Source organism: Onychomys torridus, chromosome 1, assembly GCF_903995425.1.
Source record: "Onychomys torridus chromosome 1, mOncTor1.1, whole genome shotgun sequence".
Lineage (NCBI taxonomy): Eukaryota > Metazoa > Chordata > Mammalia > Rodentia > Cricetidae > Onychomys > Onychomys torridus.
In genome coordinates, this window is record NC_050443.1 from 12,327,032 (window position 1) to 12,345,684 (window position 18,653).

The 18,653-nt window shown below is 41.5% G+C and overlaps 1 pseudogene; it reads left to right on the forward strand.

Annotated features, from left to right (window-relative positions):
* Positions 1-18,609, forward strand: LOC118589254 (annotated as a pseudogene).
* Positions 18,610-18,653: the final 44 nt, after the last annotated feature.

Consider the following 18,653-nt stretch of genomic DNA (forward strand, 5'->3'; position numbering starts at 1 on the left):
ATGGAGGGTGAGGACTCAATAGCATTGATGTGTGAACATAAAACTCAGAATATAACCTACCTGTGGAGGATAAATGGACAAAGCCTCTCAGAAGAGGACAGGCTGAAGCTGTCTGAGGACAAGAGGACTCTCACTTTACTCATTGTTGTGAGGACTGACACAGGACTCTATGAATGTGAATCTGGAACACAGTGAGTGGTCCCCATGTGACCCATTCTCTCTGGATATTACCTGTGTTTTCTGTTTCATCCTTGTCCCAACTACCTAAATACAGAGGGCTAGATCTACCACACTCGGTCCCAGGCCCCTTGAGTTCATAACAAGAAATTTTCATACAGATATCAAGGCTACCAGAGCATCCTGTCCCAGCCCAAGCATATGTGGTCAGGCTCAGCACTGAGCTTGAATGGGCTGCAGGATCTAGGATTCTCCAGCCTAGAGATGCTCAGGGTGATGGAGACAGGGGAAATGTCAGACTCATTCTCAGTGCACAAAAGAGTGTGTGGTGGGGATGTTTGTGTGTTGTGCTTCACATAGATCAGGGCTTGTGCATGCTACATGAGTACTCTTCTGCTAATCTGCATGTCAGCTCTGGGTAGGACCTGCTCAACTAAGGTTAAAGCACAACTCAAAGAGATACTATGTCCTTCTGTGGACCAGGATTTCTCCTTCCCTCTGCTAACAGCATGTTTGACTTTATTCTGTTTGCTCCAGATGGTCCATATGTCCTGATCATATCTCCCTCAAATATTCATTTCCATGAAGGACAAACCTCACATCTCCTACCACACAGATGCTAACACACCTCCATAGTACACTTGGTTTGTCAATGGAGAGCTCCAGTCATCCTGCCAAGAGCTCTGTATTCCCAACATAAACACTAAGGATAGTGGATCTTATCCCTTAAGCATCTCTAACTGTCACTGTCCTCAGTAAGAACACAGTCAAGAACATTATAGTCCTTAGTAAGTGGATCTCTGAAATATCAGCACCAGGTTTGGAGTGAAGTCTTAAGCTTTCTGGGAAGTCACAGAAGCATTTATTTCCAGCCTATATCTATGGGCACAAGCAAAACTCAGTCTTCCCCCAAGCCTTGTGCTCCATCCCTATGTCTAATGGCATCCTAGTTCTCTGATTTCTGGCCTATAAGAATGAAGCTTGCAATGTGGGGAGCAGGTTCTCCGAGCCTTGATAATCCATGGTTAGGAGAGCTTCAAGGTCAAGGTTTCTTTCTGTGCCTAACATAAGCTTTCCTGTCTCCTCCATTTTCATTTTATTACCTTCCTGACCTACAAGGAACTCCCAGGGCTTTCAACTGTGCTCACATTCTTATTCTCCAAATTGGAGGAGAACATTCCTCACAGATATAAACTAGAACTCTTCTCCCACGTCTGCTCCTGTCTCATGGGTGGGGTGGCTGTCTCAACTCTGACTCCTAGGGATGGGAAGAGTGGGTGGAGAAGGTGCCTGAGAGCCCTGTTCTGAGTCAGGGTGAACCATGTCACTGACAGTTGAAGATGTTCTTTTGCTTACACTTCTCAAGGTTCAAAAAACAAGTGTCAGTTGAGTGTGGTGGCACACACCTATGATGCCAGTACTGAGGATGTAGAGGTAGGTAGACAGTGTGAGTTTGAGTCCATCCTGGTCTACAGAGCAATTTCCAAGTGAGATAGGATTGTACAGTGAGACCCCGTCTCAAAAATGTCAGTCCTGAGGATTGGATTGGCAGGCTGTGGTCAGCACTGTGATTATTCACTTCTACTCTGTAGTATTTAATCCATATCCATAGGACAGGAAATTCGAGTTTTCTACAAACAGAAATTCTTCAGTTAGGGAATTCTCCCAGTCCTGAGGTCCAGCCTTTAACACCCTTAAGATTAGCTAGGCCTTCTTAACCCTATGACAATTTTTTAATAAAAATTTAAAGGCTATTTCATAAAGATGGGACCTAACTATTCACACTCACAAAAATGTGAGCAAGAATTCCACAAATATCATTTAGAAATACATTCCTCCAACAGTGAGATTTCTGGACATGTGGGCTGAAGTGGCTCCCGGTGTGGAATCTACACAAATACCCTGAGTCAGGGTGACTGTGGGTGATCTTTGTAGGAGTAAGATTCAGCTCTTTCCTTACAGGACATTTCTTGAACATGTGATCTTGCAGAGAGCCCCTTCATTCTATGGGCCCTGTGAGCTGCCTGAGATCTCTGAGTGTGAAGGACTCTCAGCTGGTCCCCTCCACTGTTTTTTCACAGAACCAGTGATTACACCTTCCATCCAATTCACCAACAGCACAGTCAAAGACCTGACTTCTGTGTTCCTGAAGTGTTTGTCAAATGACACTGGGATCTCAATCCATTGGCTCTTCAAAGGAGAGAGTCTCAGGATCACGAATAGGATGAGGCTGTCCCAGAACAACAGCACCCTGGAAATAGTTCCTGCCAGGAGGGAGGATTCCGGAGATTATCAGTGTGAAGTATCCAATCAAGTCAGTGCCAAGAGGAGTGACCCCATCCCTGTGGACATAATAGGTGAGTGACCTCTCCTCCCTTGTTACTCCATATCATTGGGGGTGGGGGCAGTTTCTTTATCAACAGAGTTCAGAATGGGTCAAAGTCACAAGGATAAAAACATGGCTTGAGATACAAATACAGCCAACTTGGTGATAGATGCATTTTATTCTCACGATAACACACCAAGCAAGGTGAGCACAGTGCTGCATGCCTTTAACCCCAGCACTCCAGAGGCAGAGACAGTTGGATCTCTATGAGTTTCCAACACCCCCCTGTCTTTGTAGCCTGTTTCAGGTTAGATACATAGTGAGACCTTGTCTCAAAAGACAGATAGCATGAAGCACAAGGCAGATAAGTACTAGGCCAGCACAGATTACATTGTGAGACCTTGTCAATACTAATAACAATAGATGTCAATATAGCAAATAGAACTGCAAAGTGATTAAGAGTTTAGGGTCACAGACAGACCACCTTCAGAATCTAGTAAAAATATTCATGTTACTCTACACCCCATGCCATACAATCAAATTTTCTTTAGATTGTTTCCAATACCTAATATGAGTACTGCATATAAACTAGTCTTATTGTGTTGAGTACAGGACAAAGATATGAGGAAACAATACATTTTTCATTGTAGACAAACTTTTCCAAGTAGTTTGTTTCCAAGGTTTCGATCCATAAATATAAAATCCATAGATAGAAAGTACCTGTATTGAGTTTTTTACTATGTTTGCATATTTATTCATTTTGTATGGGTGTTCCCCACCTAGTTTGTGGAGGTCAGAGGACAATTTGTGGGGCCAGTTCTCTGGGGACAGAGAATTGAATTCAGATAGGTGAGCAAGCCCTTTATCTGCTAAGCCATTTCACTGGCCCACACTGTTTGTGCATTTATATCTGTGTGCCAGTGGGTTAGGTACTGAGATGGAATATGCCAGGCACTCTCGTCCCAACTGAGCCATCTTGGTGGCCCACATACTGAGTTTCTTATCCTCATGCTCCTTGCACAAGACTCTTTTTTATGATAACTTTTTTGTGGTGTGCAGTAGTATTAATAGTAGTAGTAGTATGTGTGTGTTTGTGTGTGTGTGTGTGTGTGTGTGTGTTTGATTCTTAACTATTGAGCTATCTCTTAAGTCCCATATACCAAATACATGGAGAGATAGCTCAATAGTTAAGAGCCCTAGCAGCTCTTCCAAAGGACAGGGGTTCAATTCCCAGCACCCATATGGCAGCTTATTGCTCTCTGTAACTGAAGTTCCAAGGAATTCAACACCCTCTTCTGTCGTCCGCAGTACAAAACATTGGTGTGGTGTAGAGACATATAAGAAGCCAAAAGGCCCATATGATGCATCTGGCATCGGAACAAAGACATCATTCAAAATCCAATTTCAAGGTGCTTTCAACCTGTCTCCTAAAAGTCTGATGTCTTTCAGTTCTGATCCATTTTAGGATGTTGTTAGGTGAAGGCTTAATTTTATTCTTTTATCTGGATATCACATCTTCCCAACATCCCCTGTTTAACTAATTATACATCCATCATTGTACAGTCTTAGTAGCCTGATCAAAACTCTTCTGGTCACCAAGGGTCAGATGGACAACAAGAATGCCTTCCAAGTTCTGTAACTCAATAGGACAACTCTGTCACACACCAAATAATTCAAAAGAGCCAGCACAAATGAATGTTTTTAACAAACATAAAAAGTGACAGATGAAATGCTGGATATGCCACTGTGCATTTCTGACACACATTATAATATATATGCAAAACTGTGTCCCATAAAAACACATATTTATCATATTAACTAATCTTTAATTTAATCATGGCCATGTGCATGAGCAGTGCATGTCTGGGATTTCCAATTCTAAGTTACTGATCTGTATGTCTGCCTTTATGTCAGTAATAGACTATTTTGATTGTTGCATCTTTGTACTAAAATTATGAAATCATGTAGGATGTCCTGCAATTTTATTCTTATTTTTTTCAAGATACTTTTAAGGCCAGGAATGGTGGTGCTTGCCTCTAACCCCAGCTCTTGGTAGCAGAGACAGGTGGATGTCTGGGAATGTGAGACCAGCCTGATCTATATAGTGAGTTTCAGGACTGCTAGAATGGACGTTTCTATTTCTGTGCAAAATGCTACTGGGGTTTTGATCTGATGTGCATAGAACTGATAGACTACATTCAGGGATATTGTCATCTATTAAAAAATATCTTTTAGGCAAGCTGGCTCATGCCTGTAAATCCAGCCACTCAAGGAGTCGAGGCAGGAAGGAGTACCATATTCTAAAAGAGCCTACCACAGCCAATTCAAGGCCAGCCTGATTATTTTAGTGACATCCTCTTTCCAAATAAAAATTAGAAGGCAGAGCTTAGAGTATAGCTCAATGGTAGTGCATTGCTCACCACGCACAAATCCCTGGGTTCAATCCCAGTACTGCAGAACAACAGTAATAATGAGATTAAGTCTTCCAACCCATCAGTCCCAACGGCTGTCATTTCTTGTGTTCTTTCATCATCTCTTATTTGGTAGTTGGCTGAGTGCATGTCTTTTATCTCCTTAGTGGAGTTAATTCTAAGTACGTTATTCTTTTTGGTGCTTTCATAAATAAATACTTTCTTCATTTCCTTTCCAGTTGTTCACTGTTAAGGTTGGGACTATTGCTCAGGGACTGAACATTGCTGGGCTTGCCCTAGGTTCAAGCTCCCCTACTGCCAAGAAAAACAAAAATCAAATTGTTCATGGTCAATATTAGTATACAGAAATACAGCTCACTTGGGCATGGTCAATTCATTAGCCAGCCAATTTACTAGTTTTTCTCATTTAGTTCTGAGAACTTTCTGTAGAATGTTAAAGATTTTCTATGAACAAGTTCCTTTCATCTACAGATATCTTTAGCACCTCATAATTGGGAACCTTCATTTCATTGTCTAGCCTAATGGCTCCATGTAGCACTCCTATGTGTCTCCTGAACAGAAGTGGTCACAGCAGCATCCTGTGTGCTTCCTGATCTTAGAGAGAAAGGTCATTGTTCCCACTGAATAGGATGTTGGCTGTGGATTTCCATGTGTGGCCTTTGTTACACTAAGCTGGCCTTCTATAATGTGTCAGTGTTTTTATTATTAAAGTCTCTAAATTTTTGTCAATTTTTTGTTGTTCAATCTTATTGGTTACACAGCTATTCAATTTTGTTTGTCTCATGCTTCCATCTCTAAAGAATCCAGGTTTGTAGGAATTTGTCCATTGCATCTAGGTGGCACAACAGTTAGCATATAACTACTGAGTGCTCTTGAAATTCTTCATACTCTTAAGAATGGAATGGTGAGGTCTCAAATTGTATTAATATCCATCTCCTTTTTTTCAAAGTTAATCTGGGAAAAGGTTGCTAATGTTGTAAATCATTTTTGAAGAACCTACTTTTGGTGCATCAGCTTTCTTTGCTGTTGCTCTAGGCTCTGTTCATTTATCTTCATTTGATCTTCAGTTTTCTCCTTCCACTAGCATGGAAGGCAAGAGTCTCATTATGTAACCCAGACTTGCCTCAAATTCACAATCCCCCTGCCTCAGTCTCTGATGCTAGGATGCTAGGTTATATCACGTCCTTCACCTGCCTCATAGTAGTTTATAAAGACTTAATATAATAATCAAGTAACATTTTTTGGCAAAATAGTACACACACAGGAAGGAAAATATGTTAGCTGCAATTTTTTCTACCACTAATGTTACCCTGAAACCAGGTAGCAAGGTCTATCTCTGATTAACCATACAGATTTAAGTAATTTATGAAAAATCACATTAAGTTCCTGTTTTCCATCATCTGAATGGAAATAATTTCTTTGTTACAGACTTATAATATAGATGATACCAGATACAAATACAGAGACAGCCACATCATAAATACCATACCACCTTGGTCAGTATTAGCATTAATAATCAGTCTTGAGCAGACTGGTGAGGTTTGAGCCCCAAATGCTCACAACAGGGAGTAAAGAGGTGAGGGCAGCATTGATACCTGAGGATTGTGGGGAGACACATGTTATTCAAAAGGTGAAACCACTGTAACATAACTACTAAATAAAAATTGGAGAGAAAAAAGGAGGGGGTGTCTGATGCAAAGTTTCTAAACCTGGTAATTTACTAGATTTCATCCTCCAGGATGTGACCATGAAGGGCTCAGACAAGCAAGGTATTATTGGACAAATACTCTTTTGATGGTGAGCCTGAGATAGCCCTCAGGACCTATGTTGATATGATCTCTGTTGAAGCAGAGAAGGAGGCATGTCTTAGATTGCAGTGCAGTTCCAAAAGATTTTCTGCAAGTTCAAGGCTGAGTTCTCCACAGTCATTAAGCAGAGGGATTTGGGGTCTTACATAGTCTGCCTTGCTGTCCTACCCCACTGCATAAAACATAGTCTCTGCAAAGGCGCTGGTACAGTGAGAGTCAGTAGCCTGGGCCTTCTGTCACTTAGGTCACAGCCACAGGAGACCTCTTATTCATGGCTGCCACAACTGAGACCCTAAGAATAAGATGGAAACACTGGATATTGAAAACACAAAATCGCAGTGGTCCTGTCTCACATTCTCACATGATTGCCTGGATGAAATTGATGGAAATCGAGGATTGTAAGGACAAGGGAGAACTAACCTAGAAACACAGCAAGCTGAAAAGGACACTTGCTAAGATCCTCACACTTCAATTCACCCAATCAGGCTTCCACCAGCAAGGTGGGAAGGTGTTTATCAGCTGTAGGATTTTCCTGGAAGAAATTTCCCAGTCACTCATGCATAGTATTGTGTCTTCTGCAAATAGGAAAAGTTTGACTTCTTCCTTTCCAATTTGTATCCCCCTGATTTTATTTTGTTGTCTTATTGCTCTACTTAGAACTTTGAAAACTATATTGAATAAATATGGAGAGAGGACACAGCCTTGTCATCTTCCTGATTTTACTGGAATCACTTTGAGTTTATCTCTATTTAATTTGATCATGGGTGTTGCCTTGCTGTAATTGCCTTTATTATGTTCAGGAATGTTCCTTGTATTCCTGATCTTTTCAAGACCTTTGCCATGAGGGGTTTTGGATTTGTTAAAGGCTTTTTCAGCATCTCATTAGATTATCATGTTGATTTTTTCTTTCCATTTTTTTATATGGTGTATTACATTGACAGATTTTCATATGTTGAACCATCCTTTCATCTGGAATGCAGTCTACTTGATCATGATGGATAATTATTTTGTTGTGTTCTGGAATTCAGTTTGCCAGTGTTTTATTAAGTATTTTTGCATCAATGTTCATGAGGGAGATTGGTCTGCAATTCTCTTTCTTTGTTGCATCTTTGTGTATCAAGGGTAACTGTAGGCTCATAAAAAGAGTTTGGCAATGTTGCTTCTGTTTCTACTGTGTGGAACAATTTGAAGAGTATTGGTATTAGCACTTCTTTGAAAATCTTGTAGAATTCTGTGCTGAAATCATCTGGTGCTGGGCCTTTTCTGGTTGCGAGATTTTAATGACTGTTTCTATTTCCTTCTGGGTTATATGTCTATTTAAATTGTTCGTCTGATCTTGATTTAATTTTGGTATATGGTACCTATGGAGAAAATTGTCCATTTCTTTTAGTTTTTCCAATTTTGTGGAGTACAGGTTTTTGAGGAATGACCTAATGATTCGATTCTCTGAATTGTCTCATTGTTTATTGTCATGTATCCCTTTTCACTTCTGATTTTTGTTTATTTGGATGCTCCTTTTGTGCATTTTGTTTAGTTTGGTCAAGGGCTTGTCTATCCTGTTGATTTTCTCAAAGATCCAACTCTTTGTTTTATTGATTCTTTTTATTGTTCTATATGTTTCCATTTTGTTGGTTTCAGCCCTCAATTTGATTATTTGCTGGCGTCTATTCCTCCTGGGTGAGTTTACTAGTTTTGTTCTAAAGCTTTCAGGTGAGCTGTTATATCGCTAGTGTGCGAGTTCACCAACTCCTTTATGTGGGCATTTAGTGCTATGAAGTTTCCTCTTAGCACTGCTTTCATAATGTCCCATAAGTTTAGGTATGTTGTACATTCATTTTTATTGAATTCAAGCAAGTCTTTAATTCTCTCTTGATTTCCTCCTTGACAGGTTGGTGATTCAGTTGAGTATTATTCAGTTTCCATGAGATTATAGACTCTAATTTTTGTTCTTGTTGAAATATAACTTTGAGACATGGTGGTCCAAAAAATAGAGGAGGTTATTTTCAAATATTAAGGACCCACCTTATTAATATTTTTCCCAGAGGCCGAGAAGAGAAGCCTGTGAACACTGACAATTATTTTTTGGAAATGAATCTGAGGAAACCAAGCTCTTTTCTTTGTCAACTTTACTCCTCTCAGATACAATCCTGTCTACCGAGCTACAGTCTGCTCTCCTCCCTAGCTCCTTTCTTGCCTGATTTCTCTCTATATCTATCTACTGTCCCCTCTGTAGCATGAATCTTAAAAAGTCTTATTAATAAGAACAAACCTGGTGTCAGGTACTGGGGTCAACACTGGAAGATCAGAGAAGCAGACCAAGCCACAGCCACCTCACCTTGCCAATTCCTCAGCTGACCCAATTTCCTCAGACTGGATGCCTCTCAGCTGAACTGTGCTGCTCAAAAACCTAAAAGTTTAACCAGCTTTAGTTCCTGGTCCTCACGCCTTATATACCTTTCTGCTTTCTGCCATCACTTCCTGGGATGAAAGGCTCTCTTCCTGGGATTAAAGGTGTGAGTCACCATGACTGGCTGTTTCTAGTGTGGCTTTAAACTCACAGAGATCCAGATGGATCTCTGGCTCCCAAGTGATAGAATTTTTTTTCTTTAAACAAATTATACTTTTTTCCCATTATTTATTTTTTTAATTCTATTTGTGTTTTAATCTTACATATCAGCCATGAGTTCCCCTGGCTTCCCCCCTCCCACACACACCTCCACCTTCCCCCCCAGCTCCTCCCCCCATTCCCATCTCCTCCAGGGCCAAGACTCCCCTGGGGATTCAGCTCAACCTGGTAGATTCAGTACAGGCACGTCCAGTCCCCTCCCTCCAAGCTAAGCAAAGTGACCTGCCTAAGCCCAAGATTCCAAACAGCCAGCTCATGCACCAAGGACAGGTCCGGGTCCTACTGCCTGGGTGAAATGTTGTGGTATTGTGTTCCCCAAAATATTGTGCACTCTAATAATTATCTGGGGTTAGAGAACAGAACAGCCACTAGACAGACACTTATCCAGAGAGCCAGATCCAAGTGATGGAATTAAAGGCATGTGTGCCACCATTTTCTGGTCTCTATGTCTGTCTAGTGGTGGTTCTGTTCTCTGAACCCAGATAAGTTTATTAGAGTGCACAATATTTTGGGGGAACACAATACAACCACATTTCCCCTTTTTTCTCTAAAATTTTAAAAAGCTTATATCTAATACAATAAAAACTATATCCAATAACTATATACAATGTATACAATCAAAAATTTCATTAATGATGTCTAGTCCATTAATATTTGTTGGACTCAGGTGAAGTACTCCATTAATACATAACAATGTCAGTCCAGTAACATTTGATAAACTCAGACAAAAATTTTTCATTACTTACCTTACTTCAAACAAGTAGTTCCTTTTTAAAAGTAGATTCCATAATTTACCTGTTTATCTTTTTGATCATATCCATATTCTCTCTTTTTTCTTTTCATACTAGATTCAATTATCTATCTTTTGTCATTTTTATATCTTCCCCTTTTTCTGATTAGAGTAGAATCAATGATCTACCTCATATCTATATTCTCTTTTTTTCTTTTTCTTTTTTTTAAAAACAAAAGCACTGAATCTAAGCTCCTCGTTCAGCTTTTTTCCTGACCATTAACAATTAACAACTTGTGACCAACCATCACAAACAACAACACAATCCATAACTCATTAAACAGCCAAAAGCCTCCCATCCCACCTCTTGGGAATGGGGGTATAGTTTTTGTAAAATTACTTCTTGCTTTCTGGGGTGAAGGCATCTTTATGGAATCCAGAAAAAAAAATTTTGAGTTAATTGTCAACCTAAGAGAGTTAGCTGTATTATTTGTCCACTCTGCATAATGGGAAAGTGCAAGGCATGTCTCAAGTCCATGTTTGAGTAGTCTATGAATCTAGATCATCTCAGCTACCCAACTTGAAATTGCCCTGAACAGTTTGTAGTCCAAAATCGGTCTTTTCCGTGGTGTTGATTAGTTTAATGGCTTTACTCTAGTCCTTGTGGAATCATCATTGTGGGGTCCCATCATCTTTTTGAAGATTTCAAAGTTGCTGTTAGGCGTGCCCATGGTACCCTGCAGAATTTTTGTGTGTGTGTGCTCCTTTGTGGTTTGGAGCAATCACAGTCTGATAAATGTCTGTCTCTTAGAACCATGAGTATTTTTTCCTAGAAGAGAAATTCTTCCCAGAAATTTCTCCCCGCCATTTGTCTTGCCAAACAATTCCAAACTGACCTTTGCCAATGCTTCCTTGTATCACAATGGTCCTGACAATTGTTCTCTGAACAAACAACAGCAATAAAACTTTTGCTTCCTGCCTGATTATTTAAGTATCTGGATCAGCTGGGAGTTAAGAGACTATCTCTGATTGTAAGAGGACTTTGTAATATATAAATGTACCACACAGAGCAATCATTTCTCTGTGGTCAGCACAGCACTGCTACCCAAGGCCAACATCACAACCAACAATTCCAATCCCATGGAGAGTGAGGACTCAGTAGCAATTTGTGTGCCTGAAACTCAGAATACAGCCTACATGTGGAGGATAAATGACCAAAGACTCCCAGAAGAGGACAGGCTGAAGCTGTCTGAGGACAACAGGACTCTCACTTTACTCAGTGCTGTGAGGACTGACACAGGACCCTATAAATGTGAACCTAGAACCCAGTGAGTGCCTCCCCAATGACCCATTCTCTCTGGACATTATGTGTAAGTATTTTCTGTTTCATCCTGGCCCCAACTGCCTACATACAGAGTGCTAGAGCTACCACACTCGGTCCCAGGCCCCTTGAGTTCACGACAAGGAAGTTTCATACAGATAGCAAGGCTGTCAGGGCATCCTGTCCCAGCCCTAGTATATGTGGACAGGCCGAGCATTGAGCTTGAATGGGTTGCAGGGACTTCTGCCTAGAGAGATGAGGGTGATGGAGACAGGGGACATATCAGAGTCAGGTTCAGTACACACAAGAGTGTGCAGAGGTGATGTCTGTCTGTTGTGCTTGACATAGACTCAGGCTTGTGCATGCTGAATGAGTACTCTCCTACAAATCTCCTTCCCAACTCTGGGTGAAATCTGTTGAATTAAGGTTAAAGCACAGCTCAAAGTGATACTGTGGCATTCGACAGACCAGGATTTTCCCTTCCTTCTTCTCACATCACATGTGGCTTTGATTATCCAGATGTCTTGATCATATCCCCCTCAAATATTCATTTCCATTGAAGGACAAACCTCACATTACTGCCACACAGATGCTAACTCACCTGCACAGTACTGTTGGTTTGTCAATGGAGAGCTCCAGTCATCCTCCCAAGAGCTCTGTAGTCCCAACATCAATACTAATAATACTGGATCCTATTCCAGCCACATCTATAATGTTTTCCCTGGAGTGAATTGGACCACAGTAAAGAAATTTACTGTCCTTAGTAAGTAGATCTCTGAAATATCAGCATCAGGTTTGGAGTGGAGTCTTTTAGCTTTCTGGGGAGGTACAGAGGCATTTAATTTACAGCCCATGTCTATGGGAACAAACAAAACTCAGTCTTCCCCAAAGCCTCCTGCTCCATCCCTGTATCTAATGGCCTCCTGGTCCTCTGATTTCTGGATGTTAGGGATAGAGCTTGCAATGTAAGGAGGAGGTTCTCCCAACATTGTAAGGTCTTAGGTTGCATGAGGGACTTTTCAGGGTTAGGAGAGCCTCAAGGACAAGATTTCTTTCTGAGCCTAACACAAACTTTCCTATCCCCTCCATTTTTGTTTTATGACCTCCATGGCCTACAAGGAACACCCAGAGATTTAAACTTTGTTAAATTCTTATTCTCCAAATTGGAAGAGAATATTCCCCCACAGATGGGGACTAGACCTCTGCTCAGAGTTCTGCTCCTGTCTCATGGGTAGGGTGGCTGTCTCAGCTCTGACTCCATGGGATGGAAGGAGTGATTGAAGCCCTGTTCTCAGTCAGGGTTAACCATGTCACTGACAGCTGATGATGCTCTTTTGCTTACTCTTCTCAAGGTTCAAAAAACAAATGTCGGCTGAGCATGGTGACACACACCTTTGATGTGCATCACTGAGGAGGGAGAGGCAGGTAGAGAGTGTGAGTTTGAGGCCAGCCTGATCTACATAGCAAGTTCAAAGTGAGCTAGAACTGTACAGTGAGACCCTGTCTCAAAAAATATCAATACTGAGGATTAGACTTGCAGGCTGTGGTCAGCATCAGTATTATTCTCTTCTTCTCTGTACTATTTAATCCATTTCATGGGGTAGGAAATACAATTTTTTCTACAAACAGAAATTCTTCAGTTACAGATTTCTCCCAGTCCTGAGGTCTAGCCTTTAACATCTTTAAGATTAACTGAGCCTCTTGAAAATTATTTAATAAAAAAGAAACAGAAGTGTATTTCAAAAAAGAGGGACCTGCCTGTTCACACTCACAGAAATTGTGAGCAACAATCTCCACAAAAATTATTGGAAAATACATTCCCCTACCATAAAATTTCTGGACATGTGGGCTGAAGATGCTCCCAGTGTGGAATCTACACAAATACCCTGAGTCAGGGTCACTGTGGGTGATCTTGTTAGGAGTAACATTCAGCTCTCTCCCTACAGACCATATCTTGACCCCAAACATGAAACCTTTTAGAGGGCCCCTTCATTCAAAAGGCGCTGTGAACTACCTAAGATCTCTGAGGGTGAAGGACTCTCAGCTAGCCCCCTGCACTATTTATCCACAGATCCAGTGACTCCACCCTCCATCCAAGTCACCAACAGCACAGTCAAAGACATTATCTCTGTGTTCCTGAACTGCTTGTCAAACAACACTGGGATCTCCGTCCATTGGCTCTTCAAAGGCCAGAGTGTGGAGCTCACAGACAGGATGAAGCTGTCCCAGAACAACAGCACCCTCCAAATAGACTCTGTGAGGATTGAGGATTCTGGAATCTATCAGTGTGAAGTATCCAATCAAGTCAGTTCCAGGAGGAGTGACCCCATCCAGCTGGACATAATACGTGAGTAACTTCTGTTGCCCTCTTACTACATAGTGTTGGGCATGGGGGCAGTTTCTTTATCAACAGAGTGCAGAATGGGTCAAAGTCACAAGGAGAAAAACATGGTTCAGGAAAGATCCAGCTTGGTGATGGATGCATGTTAATCTCATGAAATAACAACAAAAAAGCTGAGCACAGTGCTGCATGCCTTTAACCCCATACAGCAGAGGCAGAGACATTTGGATCTCTATGAGTTCCCAACCACTCTAGTCTTTGTAGCCTTTTTCAGGTTAGCCAGAGATACATAGTGAGACCCTATCTCAAAAGAGAGAGAGCATGAAGCAAGAGGCATAAAGGTAAAAGGCCAGCTCAGATTACATTGTGAGACCCTGTCAATAATAACAACAATTGATATCAATATAGCAAATGGAAATGCAAAGTGATTAGGAGTTTAGGGTCTGAGTCAGACACACAGTCAACCCTACACACTCAGATCTTCTTTAGATTATTTCCAATGCCTAATATGAATACTGCATAGACCCTAATCTTATTGTGTTGAGTACAGGACAAAGATAGGAGGAAACAATACATTTTTCACTTTAGAGATACTTTTTCTAGTAGTGTGTTTCCAAAGTTTCAATCCATAAATATAAAACCATAGATAGGAATGCCTTGTAATGAGTTTCTTACTGCATTTGAATATTTATTCACTTTGTGTGCATGTCCCACACCCATGAGTTGAGGTCAGGGGACAATTAGTGGGAGGGAGCCAATTCTCCAGGGACAAAGGATTGAACTCAGGTGGCAGAACCAGCCCTTTATCTGCTAAGCCATTTCACTGGCCCACATTTGTTTGTGCATTTTGTTTCTGTGTGGCAGTTAGTGGTAGGTACAGCAGGCACTCTTCCCAACTGAGCCAACATGGTGGCCCATATACTGAGTTTCTTATCCTCATGCTAACATTGACAGCATAACATCCCTGCACAAGACTCTTTTTTTCTAATAATTATTTTCTGTGGTGTGTAGTAGTTTGTGTGTGTGTGTGTGTGTGTGTGTGTGTGTGTGTGTGTGTGTATACTTTATGGGACTGGAGAGATAGCTCAATAGTTGAGAGTCCTAACAATTCTTTCAATGGACAGAGGGTTCACTTCCCATTACCCACATGGCAGCTTATTACTGTCTGTAACTGAAGTTCCAGGGAATTCAACACCCTCTTCTGTCCTCCTCAGGTACAAAACATACATGTGGTACAGAGACATATAAACAGCCAAAATGCCCATATGATGCATCTGGCATCATAACAAAGACACCATTCAAAATCCAATTTCAAGATGCTTTCATCCTGTCTCCTAAAAGTCTGATGACTTTCAGCTCTGATCCATTTTAGATCTTTGATCCATGAAGAGCTGATTTGTGTATGGTGTTAGGTGAAGGCTTAACTTCATTCTTTTACCTGGATATCACATCTTCCCAACATCCCTTGTTTAACTGATTATTCATCTATCATTGAACAATCTCAGCAGCCTGATCAAAACTCATCTGGTCACAGGGGGTCAGATGGACAGCAAGAATGCCTTCCAATTCTGTAACTCAATAGGACAACTCTGTTTCACACCAATATATTCAAAAGAGCCAGCAGAAATAAATTTTTATATTTTTCTTTTATTTTTATTAAGAGATGTTCTGTTTTACCTATCAACCACAGATTCCTCTGTTCCCCCTCCTCCTACCTTTCTGCCTTCCCCCCCCCCCCAACCACCCCTCATTTCCACATCCTTCCCTGGAAAGACAGCAGAGCCTGGTACCTTCAGTTGGGGCAGGTCCAATCCCCTCTTCCCTGTACCAAGGCTGAAATAAGTTTCTCAGCACAGGCACTAGGTTCCAAAAACCCAGTTCATGTACTATGGACAGTTCCTGGTCCCACTGCCTGGGGTCCTGGCAAACAGTTCAACCTACTCAACTGTCTCACTTATTCAGATGGCCTAATCCAGTTTCCATGGAAGGTCCTCATCTATTGGACACAGTTCATGTGTTTCCACTAGTTTGGCTAGTTATCTCTGTACTTTTTTTAGTAATGTTTCTATTATTCTGAGGTGGTATCTATCTTTGAAATTGCGGCGTGCTTTTTGTATGCAGCAGAATGATTGGTCCTGTTTTTGGGTTCATTCTGTTAGCCTGTGTTTTGTATAGGTGAATTATGTCCATTGAAATTAAGAAATATTAATGACACATGATTGTTTGTTCCTAGTATCTGTTGGTGGTAGTGAGTGTTGCTCTTCTTTGGGCTTTGCTGCTGTGGGATTATCTATTGCCTGTATTTTCATGGGTATATCTGACTTCCTTAGGTTGGAATTTTCCTTCTAGTGCTTTTTGTAGGGCTGGATTTGTGAGTAGGTATTGCTTAAATCTTTTTTTTCCTAGAATGACTTATTCACTCCATCTATGGTGACTTAAAGTGTTGCTGGGTATATTAGTCTATGTGGCATCCATGGTCTCTTAGTGTCTGCATTAGGTCTGTCCAGGTCCTTTTGGCTTTCAAAGTCTCCATTGAGAAATTGGGTGATATTCTGATGGGTTTGCCTTTATAAGTCACTTGTCCTTTTTCTTCTACTGCTCTTAATATTCTTTCTTTATTCTGTACATATACTTGTTTAATTATTATGTGGCGAGGGGACTTTGGGGAGGTTCAAGTCTGTTTCATGTTCTATAGGCTTGTATCTTCACAGGTATTTCCTTCTTTAAGTTGAGAAAGTTTTCTTCTATGATCTTGTTGAATATATATTCTGTGCCTTTGAGTTGGTATTCTTTTCTTTCTTCTATCCCTATTATTCTTAGATTTGGTCTTTTCATGGTATCCCAGATTTCCTGAATATTTTGTGCTATGAATTTTTTGGCTTTTTTTTTTACTGATGAATCTGTTTCCTCTATTGTATCCTCCACACCAGAGATTCTGTCTTCCATCACTTGTATTCTCTTGGTTATGTTTACACCTGTGTTTCCTGTTGGTTTACTCGGATTTCTATTTCCAGCATCCCTCTGTTTGTGTCTTCTTCATTGTTTCTATATCCCTTGTCAGTTCTTGAAGTGTTTCCCTCACATGTTTAATTGCTTTTTCATGGTTTTCTTGGCTTTCTTTAAGGGATTTATTGATTTCTTCCAATTTTTATTTCTCTTTTCCTCTATTTGTTTATTGAATTCTTCCAATGTTTTGTTTGTCTTTTCCTCAATTTAATTTTTCATTTTTTTTCTTGAAAGGCCTCTAGCATCTTCATGATACTGTTCTTAAGGTTGCTATCTTCTGCTTCTCCTACATTGTGATGTTCAGATCTTGCTGTTGGAGGAAGGCTAGATTCTGGTGATGCTTGATACTCTTTATGTTGTTGTATGTATTTATCCCTTGACATCTACCCATCTCCTCCTGTAATAGTTATAAGAGGTCTGTGTCTGAGTGAGATGCTATTGGCCCACTCTGTGCTTGTTGTGTCTGTGACTCAGGGGGCCCCTCTAGGTGCAATCTTAGTTCTTGGTCTAATTGGAGCAGGAAGATTCTGTGTCTCAGGGAGCTGCTCTTGCGTCAACCCAAGCTTGTTAATTCTGACTCACAGAGCTGCTCTTGGTCTTATCAGGGCTCTTGCTTGGTCCAGTCAGAGCTGACAGATTCTGTGTTTCAGGAATCCTCTCTTGGACCGACGAGAGGTAGCAGATTCTATGTCTCAGAAAGCCACTCTTGGTCTAATGAGGGCTGGCAGATTCCATCTCAGGAGGTTACTCTTGTTCCAATGAGAGCTCTTTGTTCAATGAGGGCTGCCAGCTTGGTTTTCATGTCTCAGGAAGTGACTGGAGTCTAAGGAGGATGGGTATGGGGGCAGGGCATGTAGATTCCAGGGTCCAGTGGGGGGTGTCTTGTTGAGGGAGGAGCCCTGCCTGCTGGCTAGCAACTAGGACAGAGTTGGGCAGGGTTTCCCTGGGACCAGCTGTGTCCCAGGGATGGGGCAAAGGGGCAGGACTCTCTGGGTATGAGCAGAGTTACTCATCTCTTTGTCCAGTGAGAGCTGGTGATTTGGTGTCCATGCCTCAGGAAGTGGCTGGGGTCTCAGGAGGATGTGTTTGGGGGCAGGGTGTATATAGATTGCAGGGTCCAGTGGGAGGTCTTGGTGAGGGTGGGGCCTTCCCACAGGAGCCCAACCTGCTGGCCAGCAACTAGGACAGAGTTGGGGCAGGGGTTCCAGGGACCAGCTGTGTCCCAGGAATGGAGCCAAAGGGCAGGACGCTCTGGGTATGGAGCCTCAATATTCTTTCAGTTAACTCTTGGGCACAGGAATCAGAGAGATGAATATTTACATCTACCACAATTAGGACAACAAGAAAAAGATGTGATCATTAAAAATAACTGTAAATTTAATGTAAAAAACGCTATGTGACTTTCTCCCTTCTTAAGAGACTTCCAAGGACTGCCAGAGTGGATATGATTTAGGCTGCAGCCTAAAGCACACTCTCTCCCCACCTGCCACAGCCAAGGACTTGAAGGAAGACACATGGCCAGCCTAGAAACACAGTACTTACAAGAGTGCTAGAAGAGAATACCCTGTTTATTGCCTCATATCTCCTAATCTACCTTCTCACAGGAAGTGCACTCCCCAAAGGAACAAACATGTCACACACAGAGAGTTCTTGTCCACATCCTCGGTGAGGATGAATTTATCATGATGCTTCTCTTTTCTGTCCATGACAGGTGAAATTGCAAAACCAAAACATCGACCCTCAAAAAGGGGTATTATTGGCATTATTGCCCAATGTCTGATGGGGCTGATTGCAGTCATATTAGTACTGTTCTTCCTGTGGCGCCGCCGTCGACGCAGGTGAAGTGTCTTCCACCCTTCCACATACTCTTCCATTCCCTCCATGCT